The 25,695-nt window shown below is 40.3% G+C and overlaps 1 protein-coding gene across 5 annotated transcripts in view; it reads right to left on the bottom strand.

The window, feature by feature from the left end:
- The window catches only part of LOC136266343 (uncharacterized), a 147,241-nt gene that overhangs the window by 116,989 nt on the left and 4,557 nt on the right, over positions 1–25,695 (bottom strand). The gene's annotated exons all lie outside the window — the stretch shown is intronic.

Raw genomic sequence — 25,695 nt, forward strand, 5'->3', positions numbered from 1 at the left:
TTTGCAGTGTCATAACTAGAGTGTCTTACATTCGAATGAAGCGCTTTTAATATATTTTTAGCGGATTGAGAAGCGCTACGTATCGAGCAATACAGGAGGCCCATGCGATGTAGCAATCGTAAGTTATTAATCGTTTTTGAGGGTTCAGCTCAACGCGAACGTACTATAATATGTAACACTTCCCATCTGTGTCAGGTTGATAGCAGCAATCAATCACTCAAACTAACCACTAGATGAATTATATAAGTATGCCTAAAAACTTCAATTATGGGTCAGCAACCACTATGTTCTAGTTACGTTTTGGTTCCGATGAATGGACAAATTGTAGACATATTGTGGAAAATTTCAGTTACGCAAGTTTAATGTTTTAATCAGTGCTGCTGAATCGTTTATGGAATTATTATGGATTTTACTAACGGCCTAGATAGGTAAGCTTGCTTGTAGAGTGGTTACTTCGTGCAGAGTGGTAACTACATGATGGGGGTGTGGTAGAAATGTGCACAAACGATTGGTGAATAAGCTATAGCACTAGTTCTCACCTTAGCTCAATGTTTTTCAACTTGTAGGATAGCAAGGATAATAAAACGCTCTCCGTCTGAGTGGCTTTCATGGAGAAATCCAAGTTGTGCATGCGTACTAATCATGTGGGTATTAATCGATCTCCACAATCAATTTCGGCCTTAATATCTATGTAACCACTGCCCAGTTGTATCCTGGTCTACATTCAGATGTAGCCCGGCTAGGTGGGCTACATATATGAAATGCAGCCCAGACGGCTCCTTTGATCTGAAGTGTGAAATTGTCACTAAGTAATTATGTAAATACAAAATGGAATGAAAAGTGGTAAATGTCCAAGATTCTCCTGGGCAATCTCTTGCCATGAATATTCTTCTTGAAGAAGAGATTGAAACAGCAGCTGCCAAGTCAAAAATTCATCTGCAGGTTGATGTACATATTAATGCTGTCCTCATTTTGACTATATTTACACAGTTGATGGTAGATAATGGCCTAAAACACTTATATGGATTCTAGGGATTGACGAGAAGCTACATGCTAACCTGTATATGTGAAAATATTTTCAAGTCTGAAGAAGCTGAATGTCTAAAAGTTTCCTCAAACATTATGGAAATGGTTGTACATAGGTTGGGGGTCTGCTGCCAGTGCAATTAAAGACTACTTATCAATAAATCTTGAAGGAAAGTTGACCTAATCCAAAACAGCCAAGCTGTAAAACAAGAGTGCAGCCCCCAAAAAGGCTATCTTGAAAAAAGATGTGAAATCCAAGGTGGTGGCCAAGAAATGGCTGTGATGGTGTGTTAATGGTAAAAATTTAATAACGACAATTCAGGTGAATTTTGTGCCAAGATTAAGCGGCACCAAATTCACCTGAATTGTCGTTATTAAAATTTTTACCATTAACCTACTATCACAGCCATTTCTTGGCCACCACCTTGGATTTTACATCTTTTCACCATAGCATTTTTGGGGGCCGCACTCTTTTTTTTTACAGCTTGGCTGGTTTGGATTAGATATCACTTCTTTTTGTATTTGCATATCCCAAAGCTGGCCTATGGCCAGCTTTGGGGCTTTTAACCCTTAAAGCCACATAAAACTTTACAAAACGCATGCACCGCATCTGCATAAGCCACTATAGTGGCTATTGATATTGAACGATCGATAACTTGTATACGGAAGGTCACACGGACTTGGAATTAAGATTGTCGGAATGCTGACATCACAAAGAATAAAATGGTGTCCACGTTTTACTGATTCTGACGCTCCTTCACCAAGTTATGACGGTTTAAACACAGGAGTATAAATCCGCGTAATGTTTAGAGAAGAAAATATCTTTGAGGTTTGTGAACGCTGTGGACTCTAGTCGTGTGGAAGGTGTTTCTGTTGATCTACAAGTTGATATGGTCCACTGTGGAACTGTTCAAGCAGCGTCGCTTTTAGCAAGTCCCTCAAGATTAGTCATCTTGTTGTCAACTTCATGAGCGAAGCGTTTGAGTGAGCTGATGGCGATTATTGCCAATTGAGGACAGATTTTCAACTGAAACCAGACGAAGAAGACTGTGAAACACAAGGAGAAACAGTACTAACTGTTTTATTATTGATATCTGTAAGTATATAACACTTTCTGTTATGAAACAGTTTTTGGTTAAACATCATGCATTTCCAGGCGTTTCTTAATATTGCCACTATAGTGGCTTATGCGCTTTTAAGGGTTAAACCTATCTTTTTTTCTGTACCATAGGAAGAAGAAAAAGAATTAATCATGATCGTAATCAAGATTTAAAGCAGATTTTTAATATTTAACTATTTTTGATTTTATCAGTAATTACACATATCAAGACACACGGTAGTGTGTCGTGCGGCCCAAGAAGCCGGCGCGTAACACCCGTGAGTATATTGACAGGAAGAAAGAAAACGCAATTTTCGCACCTCCGTAGCTCTGTGCTTCCTTGATGAAACAAGACGATTTTTGCTGTGGACATGCCCCCCAACTGCAGCACTCTACATTCCAAATTTGAGCGAAATCGCTTCGCGCGTTCCCGAGATATGCGACTTCAAAAATTGGCTGAGTTTCTTCGTTTTTTTTTTCTTCTTCTTCTTCTTCTTCTTCTTCTTATTTTTCTTTTTCTTGTCGCACACTTACAAAAACTGCTATAAAACTCGAACGCGTTATCCGATTGCCTTGAAATTTGGCACACAGAAGGGGGGTATAAAGGCGCATCTCGGTACCAACTTTGGCTGGAATACCATAAACAGACAAAGAGTTATGAGCGATTATGCACGAAAAATAACACCAATATGTTGTCACGCCTACAGGGTAAACCGCATATGGGAAGAAGCTGAAAATCGGTGGGTGAATAGGTTAACTATTGAACCTCAAACCTTTTGTGGTTTGAAAGAAATCGAGCTAAAAACCAGGAAGATACAGCGAAAAAATCAACAGTGTGTAACAATTACGCAATCGAGATTAGCTAATTTTTAATATTTTTATTTTATTATTATTATTATTATTATGCTTGCCACGCCTACCAGGTAAACCACTTGGGGTAATGCTTTCAAAATCGCTGTACAGATGGAGTTATCATCTTAGAAAGGCTCTTCAATGGTGTAGAAGAATCAGACTTAAATCCACGGAGTTATAACACGAAATCCAACTTGGTGTAGCAAGTGCGAGATCGAGATACTCTAATAGAGCAGTCATCCTAATAGAGCAGTCACCCTGAACAGAATTAAAGAGATCAGTTAGAAATAAGTAACCTGTATAGAGATCAGCTACAAACAAATCACCCTGTAGAGAGTTCAGCTACAAACAATTCACCCTGTTAAAACATCAGTTAGAAGAAGATTTCTTGTAGAGAGTTCAAATACAAACAAATCACCCTGTTGAAAGATTAGCTAGAAGATGTCACCTTGTAGATAGTTCAGTTACAAAGAAACCACCATGTAGAGAATTCAGCTACAAACTAGTGACCCTGTAGATACATCAGCTAGAAGAAGTTACCTTGTAGAGAGTTCAGCTACAAAGAAACCATTCTGTAAAGAGCTCAGCTGCAAACAAATCACCTATACAGAATTCAGCTACAAACAAATCACCCTGTAGAGAGATCAGCTAGAAGAAGTTACCTTGTAGATAGTTCAGCTACAAACAAATCATCCTGTAGAGAGATCAGCTAGAAGAAGTTACCTTGTAGATAGTTCAGCTACAAACAATTCACCCTGTACAGAGCTCAGTTAAAAGAGGTTTCCTTGTAAAAAGTTCAGCTACAAACAAATCACCCTGTAGAGAGATAAGTAAGAAGAAGTTACCTTGTAGATCGTTCTGCTACAAACAATTCACCCTGTAAAGAGATCAGCTAGAAGAAGTTACCTTGTAGAGAGTTCAGCTACAAAGAAACCATCATGTAGAGAATTCAGCCGCAAACAAATCATGTATAGAGAGTTCAGCTACAAACAAATCTCCCTGTAGAGAGATCAGCTAGAAGAAGTTTCCTTGTAGAGAGTTCTGCTACAAACAAATCACCCCGTAGAAAGATCAGCTAGAAGAAATCACCTCATAGAGAGTTCAGCTTCAAAGAAACACTCATGTGAGAGTTCAGGTACAAACAAATTGTCCTGTAGAGAGATCAGCTAGAAGAAGTTACCTTGTAGAGAGTTCAGCTACAAAGAAACCATCATGTAGATAGTTCAGGTACAAACAAATCACCCTGTAGAAAGATCAGCTATAGAAGAAATCACCTTGTAGAGAGTTCAGCTACAAAGAATCTATCGTGTAGAGAGTTTAACTACAAACAAATCACCCTGTAGAAAGATCAGCTATAGAAGAAATCACCTTGTAGAGAGTTCAGCTACAAAGAAACCATCATGTAGAGAGTTCAGCTACAAACAAATCGGCCTGTAGAGAGATCAGCTAGAAGAAATTACCTTGTAGAGAGTTCAGCTACAAAGAAACAATCATGTAGAGAGTTCAGCTGCAAACAAATCACCTGTAGAGAGTTCAGCTAGAAACAAGTCACCCTGTAGAGAGATCAGCTAGAAACAAGTCACCTTGTAGAGAGTTCAGCTAGAAGAAGTAACATTGTAGAGCTACAAAGAAGCTACCATGTAGAGTTCAGCTGCAAACAAATCACCCTGTAGAGAACTCAGCTACAAACAAATCGCCCTGTAGAAAGATTAGCTAGAAGAAGTTACTTTATAGGGAGTTCAGCTATGAACAGATCACCCTGTAGAGAGTTCAGCTACAAACAAATCACCCTGTAGAGAGTTAAGTTACAAAGAAACCACCATGTAGAGAGTTCAGCTGCAAAAAAAATCAATCACTCTGTAGAGAGTTCAGCTAGAAGAAGTCACCTTGTAGAGAGTTAAGCTGCAAATAAATCACCCTGTAGAGAATTCAGCTACAAACAAATCACCCTGTAGAAAGATCAGCTAGAAGAAGTTACCTTGTAGAGAGTTCAGCTACAAAGAAACCACCATGTAGAGAGTTCAGCTGCAAACAAATCACCTGTAGAGAATTCAGCTAGAAACAAGTCACCCTGTAGAGAGATCAGCTAGAAACAAGTCACCCTGTAGAGAGTTCAGCTAGAAGAAGTCACATTGTAGAGAGTTCAGCTACAAAGAAACTACCACGTAGAGAATCCAGCTGCAAACAAATCATCCTGTAGAGAGTTCAGCTAGAAGAAGTCACCTTTTAGAGAGTTCAGCTACAAAGCAACCACCATGTAAAGAGTTCAGCTGCAAAAAACTCAATCACCTTGTAGAAAGATCGGCTAGAAGAAGTTACCTTGTAGAGAGTTCAGCTACAAAGAAACCACCATGTAGAGAGTTCAGCTGCAAACAAATCACCTGTAGAGAGTTCAGCTAGAAACAAGTCACCCTGTAGAGAGTTCAGCTAGAAGAAGTCACATTGTAGAGAGTTCAGCTACAATGAAACTCCCATGTAGAGAGTTCAGCTGCAAACAAATCACCCTGTAGAGAACTCAGCTACAAACAAATATGCAGTGAAAAAGATCAGCTAGAAGAAGTTATCTTGTAGAGAGTTCAGCTACAACGAAACCACCATGTAGAGAGTTCAGCTACAAACAAATCACCTGTAGAGAGTTCAGCTAGAAACAAGTCACCCTGTAGAGAGATCAGCTAGAAACAAGTCACCTTGTAGAGAGTTCAGCTAGAAGAAGTCACATTGTAGAGAGTTCAGCTACAAAGAAACCACCATTTAGAGAGTTCAGCTGCAAACAAATCACCCAGTAGAAAGTTCAGCTATGAACAGATCACCCTGTTGAGAGTTCAGTTAGAAACAAGGAATCCTGTAGAGAAATCACCTAGAAGTATCGCCTTGTAGAGTTCAGCTACAAACAAATCACCTGTAGAGAGTTCAGCTACAAACAAATCACCCTGTAGAGAGATCAGCTAGAAGAAGTTACCTTGTAGGGATTTCAGCTACAAACAAATCACCCTGTAGAGAGTTCAGCTACAAAGAAACTATTCTGTAAAGAGCTCAGCTGCAAACAAATCACTTGTACAGAATTCAGCTACAAACAAATCGCCCTGTAGAGAGATCAGCTAGAAGAAATTACCTTGTAGATAGTTCAGCTACAAACAAATCACCCTGTAGAAAGATCAGTTAGAAGAACTTACCTTGGAGAAAGTTCAGCTACAAAGAAACCATTTTGTAAAGAGCTCAGCTGCAAACAAATCACCTGTACAGAATTCAACTACGAACAAATCACCCTGTAGAGATCAGCTATAAGAAGTTACCTTGTAGATAGTTCAGCTACAAACAAATCTCCCTGTAGAGAGATCAGCTAGAAGAAATTACCTTGTAGAGAGTTCAGCTACAAAGAAACCACCATGTAGAGAGTTCAGCTGCAAAGAAATCACCCTGTAGAAAATTCTGCCAGAAACAAATTGCCCTGTAGAAAGATCAGTTAGAAGAAGTTACCTTTTAGAGAGTTCAGCTACAAAGAAACCATTCTGTAAAGAGCTCAGCTGCAAACAAATCACCTATACAAAATTCAGCTACAAACACATCACCTGTAGAGAGATCAGCTAGAAGAAGTTACCTTGTAGATCGTTCAGCTACAAACAATTCACCCTGTAGAGAGAGCAATTAGAAGAAGTCACCTTGTAGAGTGTTCAGTTACAAAGAAACCACCATGGAGATTTCTGTAATCAATATATGTGACCGGATTTGCGAAAAGGGGTCTTCCACACACATCCAATTCCGTAAATGTTGGAGACCATAACTCAGTGTTCAAGTAACATAATTATTAACCTGAACATTTCACCATGTATTCAGCTATAGTGGTGCTCACCACTGCCCAAATATCAAGGCAATAGCTCTTTCCAATCTGAAGTTATCAATTGTCAAAGTTGGCAAATTGGACCCCTTTTCGCAAATCCGGTCACATATGTATTATACAGTATATATAATTTGTACATTTACTGATAAAATATTTAAAGTACATCTACTTCATCTTTTCTTCTTCCTGTAGTAAAGAAAAAAACATAGGTTAAAAAAGTCCCAAAGCTGGCCATAGGCCGGCTTTGGGGTATACAAATACAAAAAGAAATGAAATCTAATCCAAAACAGCCAAGCTGTAAAAAAAGTGTGCGGCCCTCAGAAAGGCTATGGTGAAAAAAGATGTGAAATCCAAGGTGGCGGCCAAGAAATGGCTGTGATGGTAGGTTAGTGGTAAAAATTTTAATAATGACAATTCAGGTGAATTTTTGTGCCGCTTCACAAAAATTCACCTGAATTGTCGTTATTAAAATTTTTACCACTAACCTACCATCACAGCCATTTCTTGGCCGCCACCTTGGATTTCACATCTTTTTTCACCATAGCCTTTCTGAGGGCCGCACACTTTTTTTACAGCTTGGCTGTTTTGGATTAGATTATTTATTACATGCCAGTTATTTGCTACAGAATAACTTGTTTGCAGCTGATCTCTCTGCTGGGTGACTTGAAATGTAGCTGAACTCTCTACAGGGTGATTTGCTTGATGATGAACTCTCTACAGGATTCTCTCTACAGGGTGACTTGTTTCTAGTTGAACTCTCTATAGTGTTATCTGTTAATATAGTTGAACTCTCTACAGGGTGATTTGTTTCTAGCTGAACTCTCCACAAGATGATTTGTTTCTAGCTGATCTCTCTATAGGGTAACTTGTATGTAGCTGAACTCTCTACAGGATGGTTTCTTTGTAGCTGAACTCCCTACAGGGTGACTTGTTTCTAGCTGATCTCTCTCTACAGGGTGACTTGTTTCTAGCTGAGCTCTCTACAGTTGATTTGTTTGCAGCTGAACTCTCTACAAGGTGACTTCTTCTAGCTGATCTCTCTACAGGGTGATTTGCTTGCAGCTGAACTCTCTACAGGGTGGTTTTTTGTAGCTGAATTCTCTGCATACAAAGTGATTTCTTCTAGCTGGTCTCTATATAGGATGACTTGTTTCTAGCTGTCGTGATCTCTCTGCAGGGTGAATTGTTTCTAGTTGAACTCTACAGGGTGATCTGTTCATAGCTGAACTCTCTACAGGGTGCTTTGTTTGCAGCTGAACTCTCTATATGATGGCTTCTTTGTAGCTGAACTCTCTACAAGGTGACTTCTTCTAGCTGATCTCTCTACAGGATGACTTGTTTCTAGCTGAACTCTCTACAGGGTGATCTGTTCATAGCTGAACACTCTACAAGGTGATTTGTTTGCAGCTAAACTATCTACATGATACTTTCTTTTTAGCTGAACTCTCCAAAAGGTAAGTTCTTCTAGCTGATCTGTTTACAGGGTGACTTGTTTCTAGCTGATCTCTCTACAGGATGAATTGTTTCTAGCTGAACTCTACAGGGTGATCTGTTCATAGCTAAACTCTCTACAGGGTGATTTGATTGTAGCTGAACTCTCTAACAGTGTATTTTCTGGCATTTGAACAAAGTGAATTAGCAAGAAAATAAGCTCCCACGTGAATATGTTAGTAGTGTCACGTGGTGCATGGTATATAAGGATGTGTGGTGTGTATTAAATTCATTCTAGGCCACGTGTGTGATCGGGTTGGCTGTTTTCGTTTTCTCGAGTTCCGTGCGATGGAGAACGAAATGTTTGATAAGTTGATGGCTGAGCTCCAACAAACCCACCGTGAAATGGATGAGAAGATTACTTCGTCCATGGCTGAAGTTAAGAGCGAGGTCTCTTATGCGCAAGAAAGGACGGCCAAGGATTTCTCAAAAAAGCTTAATCGGACGACCTACCAGTTCCGCAAGAAAGGGAATGAGAAGCAGTACACTTTCAACTCGGGAGTTGAAGAATCTATCACGTCAGCCCAGCAGGAGTTGGAGAAGACGGCGTCATCGGTGGATGATGGTGGGAAGGATTCGCTCAAAAAAGCGGCGGATCACTTGGAGGAAGGTGCGTCCACATTAAAAACGCATCAGAAGCATATAAAGGTGGCCGACCGCTCGGATTACGGATGGGGGGTGGTTCGCCACTATCAGAGCGACCCACTGGCCAATGACAGTGACGATGAAAAGCAGATCCGAAGGGCAGACAAGGAGGCCAAGAAGGACTTTGAGGAGTCGGAGGCCTTCAACAGGAAAACCACCAGAGGAGGAAGCTGGGGCGGCAGAAGGGGACACCGCTACAACCCCTACAAACATTATGACTCCTGGGCTGATGGCCCTGGACCCAGTGCAAGGAGAGATGCACCGCCACCAGCTCCGAGACCACTTATGTCTCTAGGACCTCAGAGGCAGACCAGGCAAAAGGTCTTGGGTTCTTGCTTCACTTGTGGTGGGTTTGGCCACCTGGCACGAACATGCCACTACAAAGGAAGACAGTATCTTTTTAATCTGCCTGTGGTAAGCAGTGCAGATACCACATGTGTTACTGCTGAGTCAAGACAAATGTCTATGAGTATGCAAGGTGTTGATAACTGTATTAATGAACTTGTTGATAACTGTATGTTTGAATCAGATGTACCTATAGAATGTGTAAATAGATTGCAAAGCGCAGATGAGGTTGTTGATACCTCTGGGTTGTCTGACACTGGTAGACCTGACAGTGTAGATAATTGTGAGCTGCATAACCTAACAAAATTTTGGGAAGTTGAAGATACATTAGCAGAGGTACCAGTACAAATTTCAGATGTTCAAGGCAGGCTTAAACAGAATATTAACTTTTGGTGCGAGGTTCTGCAAGCCCCTCCCCCTATCATAGACTGTATAGAGAATGGCTACCGCTTACCACTAAAATTTGTCCCCCCACCCTATTTTCAACAGAACCACAAGTCTGTTGAGTTGTACAGTGAATTTGTGAATGATGCAGTCCTAAAATTGATAGCAAACCGTTGTGTGATGAAAGTAGAAGAAAAACCAGAGGTGTGTAGCCCCTTGTCAGTGGTAGGTAACCCTCAGGGAAAGCTGTGCCTGGTTTTAAACCTGAGATATCTGAACCAGTTCCTGCACGTCTTGAGTTTCAAGTATGAGGACCTGCGTATAGCTGCGCTAATTTTTGAACAAGGTGAGTGCCTGTTTAAATTTGATTTGAAGTCTGGGTACCATCACGTTGATGTATGCCCTGGGCACTACCAATTCCTGGGATTCCACTGGGATATGAATGGTATAGGGAATTACTATGTGTTTAAAGTCCTCCCGTTTGGGCTGCCCACTGCCTGCTACCTCTTTACCAAGTTAATGAGACCTTTAGTGAAATACTGGCGTGGCAGGGGCTCGAAAGCGATCGTTTATTTGGAAGATGGGATTATAGCAGTGAAAGGAGAAGTACAGGCAAAAATTGAAAGCAACAAAGTTAAACAGGATCTAGAAAAGGCTGAGTTTATCGTTAATATAGAAAAGTAAGTCTGGGAACCATCTCATAGTATAGAATGGCTTGGATTTCACATTGACTTAGCACTAGGTGAGTTTTCAGTACCAACTTCAAAAATCGATGCGTTTAAGTTGAAGCTTTTGGGAAGCCAAGCATGCAAGATTCCTCCCGGCCAAACAGCTAGCCAGTCTAATAGGAAAAATTATGTCAATGTCCCCCGCCTTAGGTCCTGTTGCCCGTTTAATGACCCGTAGCTTATATACCACCCTGAATGGCAGGATGAGTTGGTGTCATCGGTTAACACTGACAGAAGAAGCCTTGCTAGAAATAGAATTTGGCATTCCGAGATTTCAAGTTTTAATGGGCAGCATATTTGGCCAAGACCGTCAGCTGTTAGGGTGGTATATTCAGATGCAAGCTCCACAGGTTATGGTGGATATGTAGTGGAGCACGGTAATTTAATCGCTAATGGTCAGTGGTCCCCTGATGATGCAGATAAGAGTTCAACATGGCGTGAGCTGCAGGCAGTACGGCTGGTGCTGGACTCCTTCCAGGATAAGCTTAAAAATGAGCGGATTCGCTGGTTTTCAGATAATCAGAACGTGGTGAGAATAGTGCAATGTGGAAGTAGGCAGCCTTACCTTCAGTCAGAAGCACTGAGTATATTTGCCACTCAAGGGATGAGAATGAGCTGGCCGACTACTATAGTCGTATAGTAGACTATGATGATTACAGGTTGCATCCCGCAGTATTCCAATGGTTAGACAGTGTTTGGGGGTCCCGCACAGTAGATAGGTTTGCTAATCCTACAAATTCCCAATTAGAGAGATTCAATTCCAGGTTTTGGACCCCGGGTACAGATGCAGTAGATGCGTTTACTTACAGTTGGGTGGAGGATAACAATTGGTGGTTTCCCCCAGTCTATCTGATCCCCCAGGTGATTAGGTACGCGCAAAGCCTTGGTGCAAGGGGTACCCTAATAGCCCCCCAGTGGTTGTCATCACTTTTTTGGCTTCCTAAATGGAGTGGACCCAGCAGAATTTGTAGTGGGGTACCTGGTGCTACCAAGCCAGGCCACTTAGGCACTAGTCTGTTTAAGGGCCCCCCAAATACACCAGGTGTTAGCCATCAGGCTAGAGTTCCAATAATAATAGTAATACAAAGATTCTAATAAATAAAAAAAATTAATAATTTTTTTTTTTAAAGTTTAAAAAAATAAATAAATAAAATTAAAAAATTGGTTGTCAATTGTCTCAGAATTGTTAGTAGCCATAGGTGCTGTGTGGCACAGCTAATGTTTTTGTGTGTACACTTCAATGGGTACAACTATGTATGACCTGTATGTTCCAACATGATTTCAGTGGTCAACCTGTATGTCTCATTGAAAGGCTAATATGTATGCCCTGACTGGTCTCATCGGTCACAACAAAAGGTTGATATGTATGACCTCTGTGTCCTGTCTATTTTCATTGGTCACAGCAAAAAGGCTGGTATGTATGACCTGTGTGTCCTTTAACTGATTTTATTTGGTCACAGCAAAAAAGGCTGGTATGTATGACCTGTGTGTCCTTAGATGACTATTTTTATTTGGTCACAGCAAAAAAGGCTGGTATGTATGACCTGTGAGTGTGTCTGGACTATTTTCATTGGTCACAGCAGAAAGCATTAGGATGACCTGTATGTCCTGAATGTCCACAGTAAAAGGCTGGTATGTATGACCGTATGTCCTCACTATTTTTAATTGGTCACAGCATAAAGGCTGGTATGTATGACCCGTGAGTGTGTCTGGACTATTTTCATTGGTCACAGCAGAAAGCGTTAGGATGACCTGTATGTCCTGAATGTCCACAATAAAAGACTGGTATGTATGACAGTATCTCCTGACTGTTTTCATTGTTGGCTAGTATTTATGACCGGTAGGTCCTGGGTATGACCTGACTGTTTTTCATTGGTCACAGCAAAGGCTGGTATGTATGACCTGTATGTCCTGACTGGGATCTTTGGTAGCAGCAAGAGGCCGGTATGAAAGGCCTGTATGTCCTAACCGGTTTCATATCATTGGCCATACCAATTAAAAATCTGGAGAGAAATCACTGACAGAATTGTTAAGGCCACGAATGTCTAATTAATTGGTGTATATACTAAATCTCCTGTAGGTTTGCCAAGAGAAGAAACCTGGAAACATTTGGATGAGCTGCACGATCCCATGTTAAAGGACCTGGCTAGTCGCCTGCCCAACACGATTCTACAGTCGTGCTAGCAGTACGGTGAAGAAGTATCTTGGAGCGTACAGGAGGTGGAAGTCATGGGCAGTTTCACATCAGCTCCCACCTATTCCAGCCAAGCCTCAACATTTTGTCCTATACCACCAGCATCTAGGGGAGACAGTCAAATCCAAGTCTGCAGTTAAAGAGGCATGTAATGCTTTGTCATGGGTACACTCAAGCTCTGGTTTTGCGGCTCCGTCATCCCACCCTTTTGTGAGAGCTACCCTAGAAGGGCTGCAGCGTGAATTGGCAAAACCCATAGTTAAAAAGGAGCCAGTTACAGTCGAGATGCTGGAGGCAATGGTCAAGGATGCAGAAAGCTCAGGTACCTTATCAGACTTCAGACTGGTAACTGCCTGTTTACTTAGCTTCGCGGGGTTCTTGCGTTCCAGTGAACTGGTAGAGTTAAGGCCATGTGACTGCTCAGCTACAACACAGATGCTAAAAGTCAATATTGTTAAAAGCAAGAATGACCAATTACGTCATGGCAGTGAGCTTCTTATAGCCAGGACCAATTCAAGCACTTGCCCAGTGGCTATGTTGGAGCGATATATGGCCAGGACAGGCATGAGATGGGGAGATGATTGCTACATATTTAGAGCAATTCAGATAACAAAAAATGGAGAAACTCTCAGACAGTCGGGTCACATAAGCTAATCCTGTGTAATGGACCTATTCAAGAAGGTGTCCAAATTAAGTTTCGAAGCTCCAGAGTTTGGGCTCCATAGTCTGAGATCGGGAGGAGCTACAACTGCGGCTAATGCTGGAGTCCCTGACCGGTTATTTAAACGCCATGGTCGGTGGCGGTCAGAAAATGTAAAAGACAGATACATCAAAGATAGTGTGGAGAAGAGGCTGCAAGTTTCCAAGAAATTGGGACTGTATCTTCTCAGCTGCAGCCTTCTTTGTAGCTCTAGGTGTGTTATTAGTTACAGCCAACCAGCTTGTGGTGGCACAAACCTAAGGTGGTAATGGTGGTTTCTTTGTAACTAAACTCTCTACAAGGTGACTTCTTCTAGCTGATCTCTCTAGAGGATGACTTGTTTCTAGCTGAACTCTCTAAAGGATAATCTGTTCACAGCTGAACTCTCTATAGGTATGGATGGCACCAAGCACAATATCAAGTGTCATAAATTTGAATTGGTGTTGCACTGATATTCTGTTCAGTAATCGGTATCGGCTGATATTGGCTACTAGCTGGTTAATTGGTTTTGATTAAATCAAAGCCCATGTTAATCCGCCACTGCACTGTGTAGTACAATTATGTGGGGGAAGCTAGACATAAAGTTATTGGACCTTTTTTATTTAAGTTGTGCATTGTTGATGGTTGAGTGGTGACTACAAGCCACGCTCATAATAAACTGTCAGGTTTTAGCCGAACAGTAAACTGAGGTTTTAGGTTTCTATGTAGTACCACCCACTTGTCTCAACTGTGTAGCAGTAGTAAAATGTACTTAAAACCTGTTTACCATGAGTAACTTTTAATTGTGGTATACAACTAACTTTTACATTGTAGCCTAGAATGAGCTATATATCAATACTTATGTCACCAATGTGAGTCATGTAGTAATGATGAGGGTAAGTGTTAGTGTTATTAGTGTATAGCAGATTGGCTATCGGTATTGACTAATTCTGTTGCTTAATATCAGTTATCGAATAGTAGGCTAATTTGGATATCAGTGCAACACTAATTTGAATATGAATCTCCTGTGAGTCCTAATGACATGAAATTTTTACCACATAACTACTTAATGTAGTAAAATTCACGAGCTATAGGTAAAACCGACCACTCCTTTGTAGAATGACCAAACATAATAATGTAACCGGGCAAAACAATTTCAGTAAACCAGGCACGTTTCCACACTGCTTTTGTCCGGCAGTGAGCACACGCCTGGTTTAAAAAATCCAGACCCCTTTTGATTTTCATAAAATTTGGCACAAACATGGACCCTATCAAGAAGCTTTCTCACACCAAAATGTGGCTCATTTCACAGGTCTCCCTGTAAGTTATGACCACTCAAACTTTCTTTTAAGAATTTTCACCTAACTTATACTTCTATAATAAAATACCCACAATTTTGCTTGTGACTAACATAGAAATTTCTGGTTTAGAGATATTGAAATCCTTTTTATATTCTCTTTCAGGTGAAACACAATTTGTTATTCAGTTAATTTTATTTTTGTTTATTTGTTGGTCTAATTAACGCTCTTCATTCACCACTGAGTTTAAAGTTGGGATCAATACCATGAGTTATAAGTGTTAATGTGTAGTCGTATGGTACAAGTATTGGTATATATATAGATTGGCAACATGCCAGTAACCATATAATACTACATGTATGTTAGGACTGAGCGATACTGCTATTTTAGTATCGCGATCGATACTAACGCCACTATTCACGATGATACTCAATAGTTCACAATACTTAATCATAGCTGGTGCTACATAGTGTATTGCTCAGTATTATACTGAGTAATACACTATGTAGCACCAATTCCTGCAGGAAGTCCTTACAGGTGATAGCAAACTAGCCACTATAATTCTTGTTTACAATATGCTTTGAGGTTATGTTACGGTGTTCACACTTCTCTGCAGGGGTAACCAGCTGGATGAGCTTTATCACTTACAAGAATACTTGGGAGTGTATAAACAGTGGTAAGTACAAACAGTGGACCCGGGGACCAAGGACCCGGGACCAGAGGACCCAGGGACCCACCTTTTTTGGAATCCTATACACTTCACAATATTCCATACTTGTACTAGGTACCTATGCAAGTAGTCTTGCATGGCCAATCCACTTTTCCTCATCACGGTGTCACACGATGTGTATACCATTTAGTAATTAATTTATATAAGTGCCTCTGAAAAAGTGTCTAAAGCTGACAGCATTTAATGGCCACTCGCCTGCTGCACAATGAACCTACTAGTCTATTATATCACCTAGCTACAGTACTAAAGTTGAAATATTATGCAAACAATTATTCCAGGGAAATAACAATTGCTAAGCCTCGTAGCTGGAAAGTTTCAGACCAGGAACTCTACTACCAGACCTCATACAACATGGTGCATTTTCATAAATGTTTAGTAGCTAGGCAACATAATAGACTAGTGTGCTCATTGTGCAGCAAGCAAATTTGGTGTGGTTTCATGCATACCTAGTATTACAATTAAAGTGGGTGTGGTTCACAAAAGTACTTATCTTGTTGCAAGACTAGACTATATATAACTTGTACAATTATCGATTAGTGGACGTGGCTCCACATAAGCTTGCAGACAGCAACGGACACAGTTTCATGCTACAAACTGCACATACTAATTAATGGGCGTGGCTGAGCGTATGTTTGTAATGCAATAAGTGGGCGTGGCTCACAAAAGAACTACGCAACTAGCGTTTATAAGTTTCCACTTCGTCAAACGAACAATTTCGTTTCTCACGTGATCCAATCCAGGTCAGACCCGGATAATTTGTAAACCGGGTCAGACCCGGAGAACATGTGACCCGGTTGACCCGATCTGGTTTCCTACCCTATAAACAGTGGAATGGACTACTGGAATGGTGGAATACTGGAATGAAATTGAAGTTAAATATCTTTTTTTTACATCCAAATAAGTACAACTCTCCCTTAAGTAAGCAAACAAATAGGTTTCCCTTGAAATCATCTTTTAGCATACTTCACCAGGTGTATCCATTCACTGGACTGGACTACTGGACTTGAGTTTCATCTTTTTTTTTCTTGCCTTTTAGCCAGACTTAATCACAAAAACCGTTTTAGAAATTGATGCTATTCACCATGACACATAAAACTTGAACATTGATCACAAAAACTGTACTGAAACTTTATTGCAGTTTGTTATCATAAATAATTTGCCTGCTGCTAGCAATGATGCAAGCACTGTACACTGTTAAAACTGCTAATACATCTGTCAGTCTTCACTATAATCTTCTTTTATGAAATAGCACATAATATATTATTATGTTTTACACCATGCAATTACATTATACCTATAGCCTTTCAGTGCTCCATGTATTCACTCTAGCTTCACTGGCTCTTTGGTTTATAATGTTTGTAAATAGCAACGAGCGCACAGTGTTACATTTTTAAAAAGAATCCCCCCAATGTGCACACTTTCAAATAGGAAGGTAAAAGGTTACACATACTTGCAAAAATACAGCAAGTGTAACCTTTTTCATATAACATCTTTAAATTGGCTGTATAGGACCAGGTATCCTACAGACCTTCAGCACTTGTGCTGTAAAGCCTTAATAAATAAATTTTTAAAACCAACCACAGTTAGCTGTATGTGCCTCTAAGACAAGATATGGAGAGCCCTTGTGGCATATTAATCTAAGTAAGTGATTGAAAAGGTGATTGAGCAAACTTTGTGAGTCCAGTAGTCAAATCCAGTAATCCAGTCCGGTGAATGGATACACCCTACTTCACCCACCATAGACAAAGTTTACCAATGTAATGTACTGTAAAGATTACGGACTGTAAAGTCATGCACAATAACGGTTTATTGGGAATACCAAGAAGACACCTGACTTAACCCTTGTTTCTTTACTATTTATTTAATATAATTTACACACATAGATTTTCAACATGAGTTAATCAGATAGAGAGAGTTTTCCCTCACACACCGCCAGGGAGAAGCCAGTGAAATCTCCCAGGGGCCGACTAGCAGTGGGGCGGCTGTCATGAAGACACATACTGGCCGGGCGTAGCTGGGAGAATGACACTATGCAGCAAACAAAAAGATGACTAGAGCTGGGCGATATCAAGAATTTTACATCAACGATATATCACCAATTATGAGCAACGATATTACTAAATATCACGATATTGTATTATTTCAATAAATCTATTATTTTTTATGTAGGTACTCAAGACTGCTACTGATATGTACTACACAGAGTCCACAGCTATAGTGGCTACTACAAGTCTACAAAATCAAACTATTGTACTGTAGTCTGTAATGTATGTCATGTTACTCAAGTAATGTTAGTCTTTCATATTTAGTGCTAGAAACACTAAACTGTCCACTTTGTCTGGTTTAAGGCATGACCTTTTGTCAGATACGATGTTCCCTGCACAGCTAAAAACCCGTTCAGCTGGAACACTTGTAGCACATACACTCAGATACCTTCTTGCTAGTTGAGCAACCAGAGGGTATCGACTTGATTCATTTCTCCACCACTCAAGTGGACACTCTTCAACATCAAGGTGAGGATGTGACAAATACTGATCAAGTTGTTGCTTCACTTTCTCTTGAGGTGTTGAAGGGGCAGCTGAACTATGACCAAGGCACCGACCAAGCATCTTGCTCAAGCCTTTGGCTTTCTTGGCTGGAGGCTGATCAGTAGTAGTATCCTCATCAGTTGACTCAGTGGTGATTTGTTCACTAGAAAAGCACTCAAGCATTTGTTTTTCCACATCTTCCAAAACTTTTACTCTATCTTTAACATATGCCAATTTAAATCTCGGATTCAAAAAACAAGAAAGCTGTAAGAGGTAATCCACACCTGCATCTAGTGCAGGCTCAACATATCTCATCTCCATATCCACTCTAATCCTTTCTTTTATTTCTTTTGCTAACTCAACATCATCTTCCTTATCAACCAATACTTCTGTGGAGAGATGATTTAACAGTGGCTTTACAGCTGATATGGTAGGACACTTCTCTGCTGACAGGGCATCAGTCATCTCCTTCAGAGGTTTAAGTGCTGTAGCAACAGCCTGTAGAACATCACAGTCCTGCCAAGTAGGAATCAAATGTGATGAGCTCCTGTCAGCACCAAGAACAATCCTAATGGCTTCAATCTGTTCAAGCACTCTCTCCACCATATCGTACGCAGACCCCCAGCGTGTTACAACGTCTAGTTTGAGTTGGTGAAATGGAAGGTTCTTCTGTCCTTGTGCAATTGCCAAGTCTCGTTTCTTTTTCCAGCTACGAGAGAAGGCTGCAACCATACTTCTGCACACTCTCAATGCTCGTTGGACACGGGAATCATTTAGGCCTTTATTAACTGCCAAATTCAAGTTGTGTCCGAAACAACTTAGTCGTAGCCACCCAAGGATCTCGCAGGCTGCCTTAAAATTTGAGCCACTGTCTGTAGTAATCCCAACCAACCTGCTCTCTTCTAGTTTCCAATGTTGTAAGGTTTCAGCAAGCACTTCTGAAATATTAATGGCAGTGTGGTCTTCAGGTAAGTAGTGTGTTTGTAGACAATAGGTCTTGATCACCCAGTTGCTATCAATGAAGTGACAAGTTAAAGTAATGTATGGGTCTCCTGAAACTGATGTCCAGAGGTCAGTTGTAGTTGAAAAGTATTCCAACTCTCTGCCAGCAATTAGCCCTTCAATTTTATCTCGAACCTGTGACACTAACGATGGTATTGCTACTTTTGTGAAATGCTTCCGAGTAGGTAGCTGGAACCTTGGATTGAACTTGTACAACATTGCCCGAAAACCAGGTTTATCTACTGTGGACAAAGGTAGCATATCTTTGGCTAAGCAGTTAGCCACTGACTTTGTCAACTCCTTGTACTCCCTAGACGACGTCGATAATAGCTTTTGTTTATCCCATGTAGCCGTGAGCGATGGTTGGTTCGGATCCGGTGCTTTCTCTTTCTTAGGCCCCTTTTCACTGGCACGCTGCACTAAAGAATATTCCTCCGGGTGTTTATGCTTCAGGTGGCTGTGTAAATTAATGGTATTAGAATCTTTCGCCGCTACAGTATTGTAGCATAATCGACATTTTGGTGCTTCCATCGAGAGAGGCTGACTATTTGTGTCCACCTCAAATCCAAAGTACTTCCATACTAGTGCCTTCGTGTTCTTTTTTGAGACTAACTCAAAATCACTCGACGAATTTTCGGTAGTGTTTTCGTCACTCTCATCGTCACCTTCTTCAAGTTCCGCCATTTTCCCCAGCTCAATTGTAATTGATTCTATTATTTTCATGCACGCGATAATATCGTCCATGACTTAATAAATATCGTTTAATGTGAATATCGCCGATATCAATAAATACCGTGATATCGCCCAGCTCTAAAGATGACAGCATTATACCGTATAGAGGGAAACTTTGGCAGGGAAAAACTTTGGTGAATTTGGCGATTCGCTACAAATTCGCCAAAGTTTAATCTGCCAATACTTGTAGTTCCATAGATTAGCATCTTTATAGCTATAGATTGAGCTTGAATTCGCCAATGTTTATTTCACCAAATGCAATTTAGTTTGCTATTCACCCCCGCCAAAGTTTCGCTCTATAAGGTATTTCTGGCTTTGCTTTGCGGCAAGAAGTAACTCTAGTTGTTTGTATGTAATTTCAGTTGATTTTCTCATTCCACCTAAAGCTGAAAATACAAGAGGTGTGAATGATGCCCCCTTCTATTTCATGAACATGTTGATAAGTCCTTCACTTTTCTCAGTAACGTGATCGGAAACAGCTGGCAGAAGTAGTGTAGCAATTTGTGGCTGCCAAAGGATTAAAGATGTGAACGTCAAAGTAAGCTTGTTGATGGTCAACACCCCAGAAACCCTGAGCTCTCACATCACTTAACCCTTGTTCCCAAATGGGAAATCTCAGAAAACAACATTTAAGTCAAAGTTTGTTGTGGTGGTGCCATATTCCACACTGAACATAACACAGTTATAGTTTTCAGATAAGTGATAAAGTATTGATTCATAAGCCATACAAGTGTTATGGTGAGGAGAAGTATACTAAAAGAGCTGACTCAAGGTGTAGGTAAAAACAGTGGACCCGGGACCAAGGACCCAACTCTTCTGGAATTTTATACACTTCACAATATTCTATACTTGTACTAGATACCTTTGTAAGTAGTCTTGCATGGCCAATTCACTTTTTCCCCCATCACGGTGTCTCGCACAATGTTTACACTAATTAGAAATTATAAGCGCTTGTATAAAAAGTGTCCGAAGCTGACTACATTTATAAACCACTTCCTGCTGCACAATGAGCATACTAGTCTATTATGTTGCCTAGTTACTAGAGTAGTTTAGAAACATTGTGTAAACGCACCATAATGTATGAAGTCTGGTTGTCAAGCTGCTGGAACTTGCTTAGCTCAACTTGGCTAGTAATCGCTATTTCCTTGGAATATTTGTTTGCACAATATTTCTAAACTTTAGTAGCTAGGCGACACAAGACTAGTATACTCATTATGCAGCAGGCGAGTATGCAGTCAGCTTCAGACACTTTTTCAGAGGCACTCATAATTTCTAATTGGTGTAAACATCATACGAGACACCGTGATGGGGGAAAAAGTGTGGCCATGCAAGAGAGGTACCTACTGTAGTACAAGTGTAGAATATCGTGAAGCGTATAAAATTTCAAGACAAGCTGAATTCCCGTGAGTCCCCAGTTCCCCTGGTTCCAGGTCCGTCCACTGTTTTTACCTACCCCTGACTCAAGAGGAGTCCTACTTATTTGCTTACTTAAGGGGGAGGAGTTTTGGTTATTTGGATGTAAAAACTTATAATTATTATATTGAGCTTTTAAAAATCCATTCCACCATTTCAGTAGTCCATTCCACTGTTTACACACTCTCCATAACAAATGGCTTTTAATAACAGTAATGTACAGGCATAATTTATAATGAAACATTGTGTTAACGATACTTTCAGAATACTGCAATATATGCTAAAACGATAATATTGCTCAGCCCTAATGTATGTCACAAATCATTATGTACATTGTTGGGTAAAATAGATCTGATGTTAGGGTTATTATGGGCCAAATCAAGACACATGGTAGTGTGTTTTGTGGCCTAAGAAGCCGGCACGCCACACCGTGAATATATTGACAGGAAGAAAGAAAACACGGTTTTTACACATATGTAGCTCCGTGATCCCTTACCAAATTTGTTACAGAAGTGCCCACACGGCAGGGGAGACTACAACCAAAATTTGAAGAAAGTTGCTCCAGCCATTTCCGAGATACAAGCAGCCAAATTTTCAGTCTTTTCTTCGTTTGTTTCTTCCTCTTCTGCTTTGCATAATCTGCAATAAAGTACAAATGCGTACTCCAATCAAGCTGAAATTTGGTGCACGTAAAGGGCTCAAAATGCAAATCTCAGTACCAAGTTTGGTGGGAATCCAAAGAACTTTCACGGAGTTGTGGCTAATTATTCACATAAAATAAGATTGAACTTCTGTCATGCCCACAGGGTAAACTCCTTGAAGAAATTAGCTGAAAATTGCTATGTAGATGGAACAATCATCATAGGAGTGCCTTAGTGTGGTATGAAAGGAATCCAGATAAAGGCCAACCTGCGTCACAATTATGTGATTGAGTTTTATGAATAAAGTTATATTAGTTTTTACGTTAACCAGACAAATCACTTAGATCAATGAGCTGAAAACGGTATGTAGCTGGAATAATCATCACAGAAAGCCCTTGCAGTAGTACAGAATAACAAACCACTTAGTTATGATTCAAAAGCCAACTATGTGTAGCAAAGCGAGATCGAAATACTCTAATAGTACAGTCACCCCAATAAAGCATTCAGCTGCCAAGATACTCAAATAAAACAGTCACCCTTTAGAGAGTACAACTACAAGTAAATCACTCTAGCACCCTGTAGGGAAATCAGCTTGAAACCAATCAAACTGTAGAGAGTTCAGTCACAAACAAATCACCTTGTACAGAGTTCAGCTTCAAGCAAGTCACCCTGCAGAGAGCTCAGCTAAAACAAATCACCCTATAGAGAGTTTAACTAGAAAAAACTCACCCTGTAGAGAGATCAGCTAGAAACAGCTCACCCTGTAGAAAGATCAGCTACAAACAAGTTAACCTGTAGAGAGTTCTGCTACAAACAAATGACCCTAGAGAGTTCAGCCACAAACAAATCACCCTGTAGAGAGTTCGGCTACAAACAAATTACTCTGTAGAAAATTTGGCTACAAACAAGTAACCCTAGGTAGATCAGCTAGATACAAGTCACCAAATAGCGTAAGCAACCATTTATCAGATGGGCTCAATTACCGGAAATGCATATTTCAATTACCAGACAGATGTTATAATAACAAAAACGGTAAAATTCTGTGGTACAAAGAAGTGGAACGGTACACAAAGAGTGTGCTATGTTTGTTAAAGGTTGTAATTCTACTGATAAAGGATTGGACAAAGGTTGACAGTACATGTTACTTCCGTACTGTGGATTTGGGGCTGTTTTTAGAAGCGAGCTCAGCCTGCGTCATCAATGGTGCATTCTCTTCGTCACTTTGAATGCCCATGACAGTCTATTGTTAATTTCTACTTCAGTGTTAGTCACCAAATAAAAAGGAAGCAAGCAAAGCCATGATCAACGCAAGGAGTCACTGAAACTTCCACAAAAAAACACAGTACAGCTAGTGTCAAACTTGGGAGTTAAACTGGCGTAACCTAAGACAACATGGCAGCTGTGATGAAGCTAAAGATTGGTGAAACTGTAGTCCAAAACAGTGTACTACCATCTAGCCAACTATTGAGAAGCGTACGGAACCTAATCGCCACGACTAGAGTTCAAGTATGGCAAGTTCAAGTATGGCACAATGGTTTCCCTACAAAGCTTCTAGCTAGAAACCACCAAGAGATCAAGAACAGAACCAAGAGAAAGATTTACAATTGGTTGGGAGTTGGTTGTTGTACTGTTGAATACTGTAGGGCCCTTAAATGACCATTGTGTGTCTAATTATCAAAAAAATTGTGTGCACTTTTAAAAAAAAAAAAGCTCAATGATTACACGATCTGGCGTGCTGAAATTTTGCATGGGTGTCAGTCAGACTTTCATAAATATGCTGAATTTTTTTCAAATTTTTGTGAGGTTACAACGCGAGGCCATGACCAATGTCTAATAATTGATAAACACAAGCCTACCCTGTGATTGAGCCATGGTTCCAATAAACGGTTACTTCAACTTTTCACATTTTCAGCTGTTACAGGTCAGGGGAAGCACCTTTTGACACCAAACTTGATACACAGGAAGATGAAGTCCAGTGGAATACCTCTGCCAAAAAATCGTGCTCCAGGGATGTTCGTACGAGAAGGGATGTGCAGCAGGAATAAACATTCCGTTAATTGATTGCTTACACTAGAGAGATTATCTAGAAATGATTTACCTTGCACAGAGATCAGCTAGAACCAAGTCACCATGTAGAGAGCTCAGCTACAAATAAATCTCACTGTAATTCAGCTACAAATAAGTCACCCTGTAGAGAGTTCAGCTACAAACAAGTCACCCTGTAGAGAGATCAACTGGAAACAGGTTACCCTGTAGAAGGATCAGCTAGAAACAAATCACCCTGAAGAGAGTTCAGCTACAAACAAGTCACCCTGTAGAGAGAGGGGCTATCACCCTGTACAAAGTTTAACTACACTTCAATTCACCTTGTAGTGAGTTCAGCTTAAAATGAGTCACCATGTAGAGAGTACAGCTACAAACAATTCACCCTGTGGAGAGATCAGCTAGAAACACGTCACCCTGTAGAGAGATCAGCTAGAAATAATTTACCCTGTAGAGAGATCAGCTAGAAACAAGTCACCCTGTAGAAAGTTTGGCTACATACAGTTTACCCTGTAGAGAGTTCAGTTACAAACAAGTCACCCTGTAGAAAGATCAGCTAGAACCGAGTCATCATGTAGAGAGTTCAGCTACAAACAAATCACTCTGTATGGAGATCAGCTAGAAACAAGTCACCCTGTAGAGAGAGCAGCTAGAAATAAATCACCCTGTATGGAGATCAGCTAGAAACAAGTCACCCTGTGGAGAGATCAGCTAGAAACAAGTCATCCTGAGTGAGTTCACCTACAAATGAGCCACCCTGTAGAGAGATCAGCTACAAAAAAAATCACACAGTAGAGAGATAAGCTACAAAAAGAGAGTTCAGCTGAAAACAAATCACCATGTAAAGAGTTCAACTACAAACAAGTCACCCTGTAGAGAGATCAGCTAGAAAAGTTACCATGCAGAGAGTTCAGCTGCAAACAAATCATACTGTAGAGAGGTCAGCTACGACATCAGCTAGAAATAATTAAGTCACTTCAGAGAAAGATCAGCTAGAACTAGGGCATCATGTAGAGAGTTCAGCTACAAACAAATCACTCTGTAGATAGAAACAAGTCACTCTGTACAGAGTTCAACTACACTTCAAGTTAACCTGAGTTAAAAACAAATAACCCTGTAGAGAGTTCAGCTACAAACAAATCACTCTGTAGATAGAAACAAGTCACTCTGTACAGAAATACACTTCAAGTTAACCTGAGTTAAAAACAAATAACCCTGTAGAGAGATCAGCTACAAACAAATCACCCTGTGGTGAATTCAGCTACAAACAAGTCACCCTGTAGATAGTTCAGCTAGAATTAAATCACCCTTTAGAGAGATTAGTTAGAAACAAATCACCCTGTAGAGAGATCAGGCCACCGCGTAAAGAGATGAAGTCATCATGTAGAGAGTTCAGCTACAAATCAGAGAGATCAGTTAAAGCAGAGTTCAGCTACAAACAAATTACCATGTTCGACCACCTAGAAACAACTTACCCTTTATAGAGATCAGCTAGAAACAAGTCACCCTGTAGAGAGTTCAACTATACACAAATCATGCTGTAGAGAGATCAGCTACAAAAAAGTCACCCTGTGGAGAGATTAGTTAGAAACAAGTCACCCTGTAGAGAGATCAGCTAGAAAAACCCTGTAGAGAGTTCAGCTATGTACAAAATTAATCACCCTGTAGAGAGTTCAGCTTCAAACTAGTCATCCTGTGGAAAAATCAGCTAGAAATAAGTCACCATGTAAAGAGAGTTCAGCTGCAAACAAATTATGTCACCATGTAGAGAGTTCAGCTACATTTCAAGTCACCCAGTGGAGATCAGCTACTAGAAACAAGTTATCCTGTAGAAAAGAAATGGCATGTAATAATTTCAAATTGTGTATAATTACTGATAAAATCAAAACTACAGTAGTTAATATAAAGTCTGCTTTGAATGTCTTTCTTCTTTCTCTGTAGTAAAGAAAAATGCAGGTTAAAATAATCCCAAAACTGGCAATAAGACAGCTTTGGTGTATACAAATACAAAAAGAAGTGATATTTAA

The sequence above is a fragment of the Dysidea avara genome, chromosome 9, assembly GCF_963678975.1.
Source record: "Dysidea avara chromosome 9, odDysAvar1.4, whole genome shotgun sequence".
In the NCBI taxonomy this organism is placed as follows: Eukaryota; Metazoa; Porifera; class Demospongiae; order Dictyoceratida; family Dysideidae; genus Dysidea; species Dysidea avara.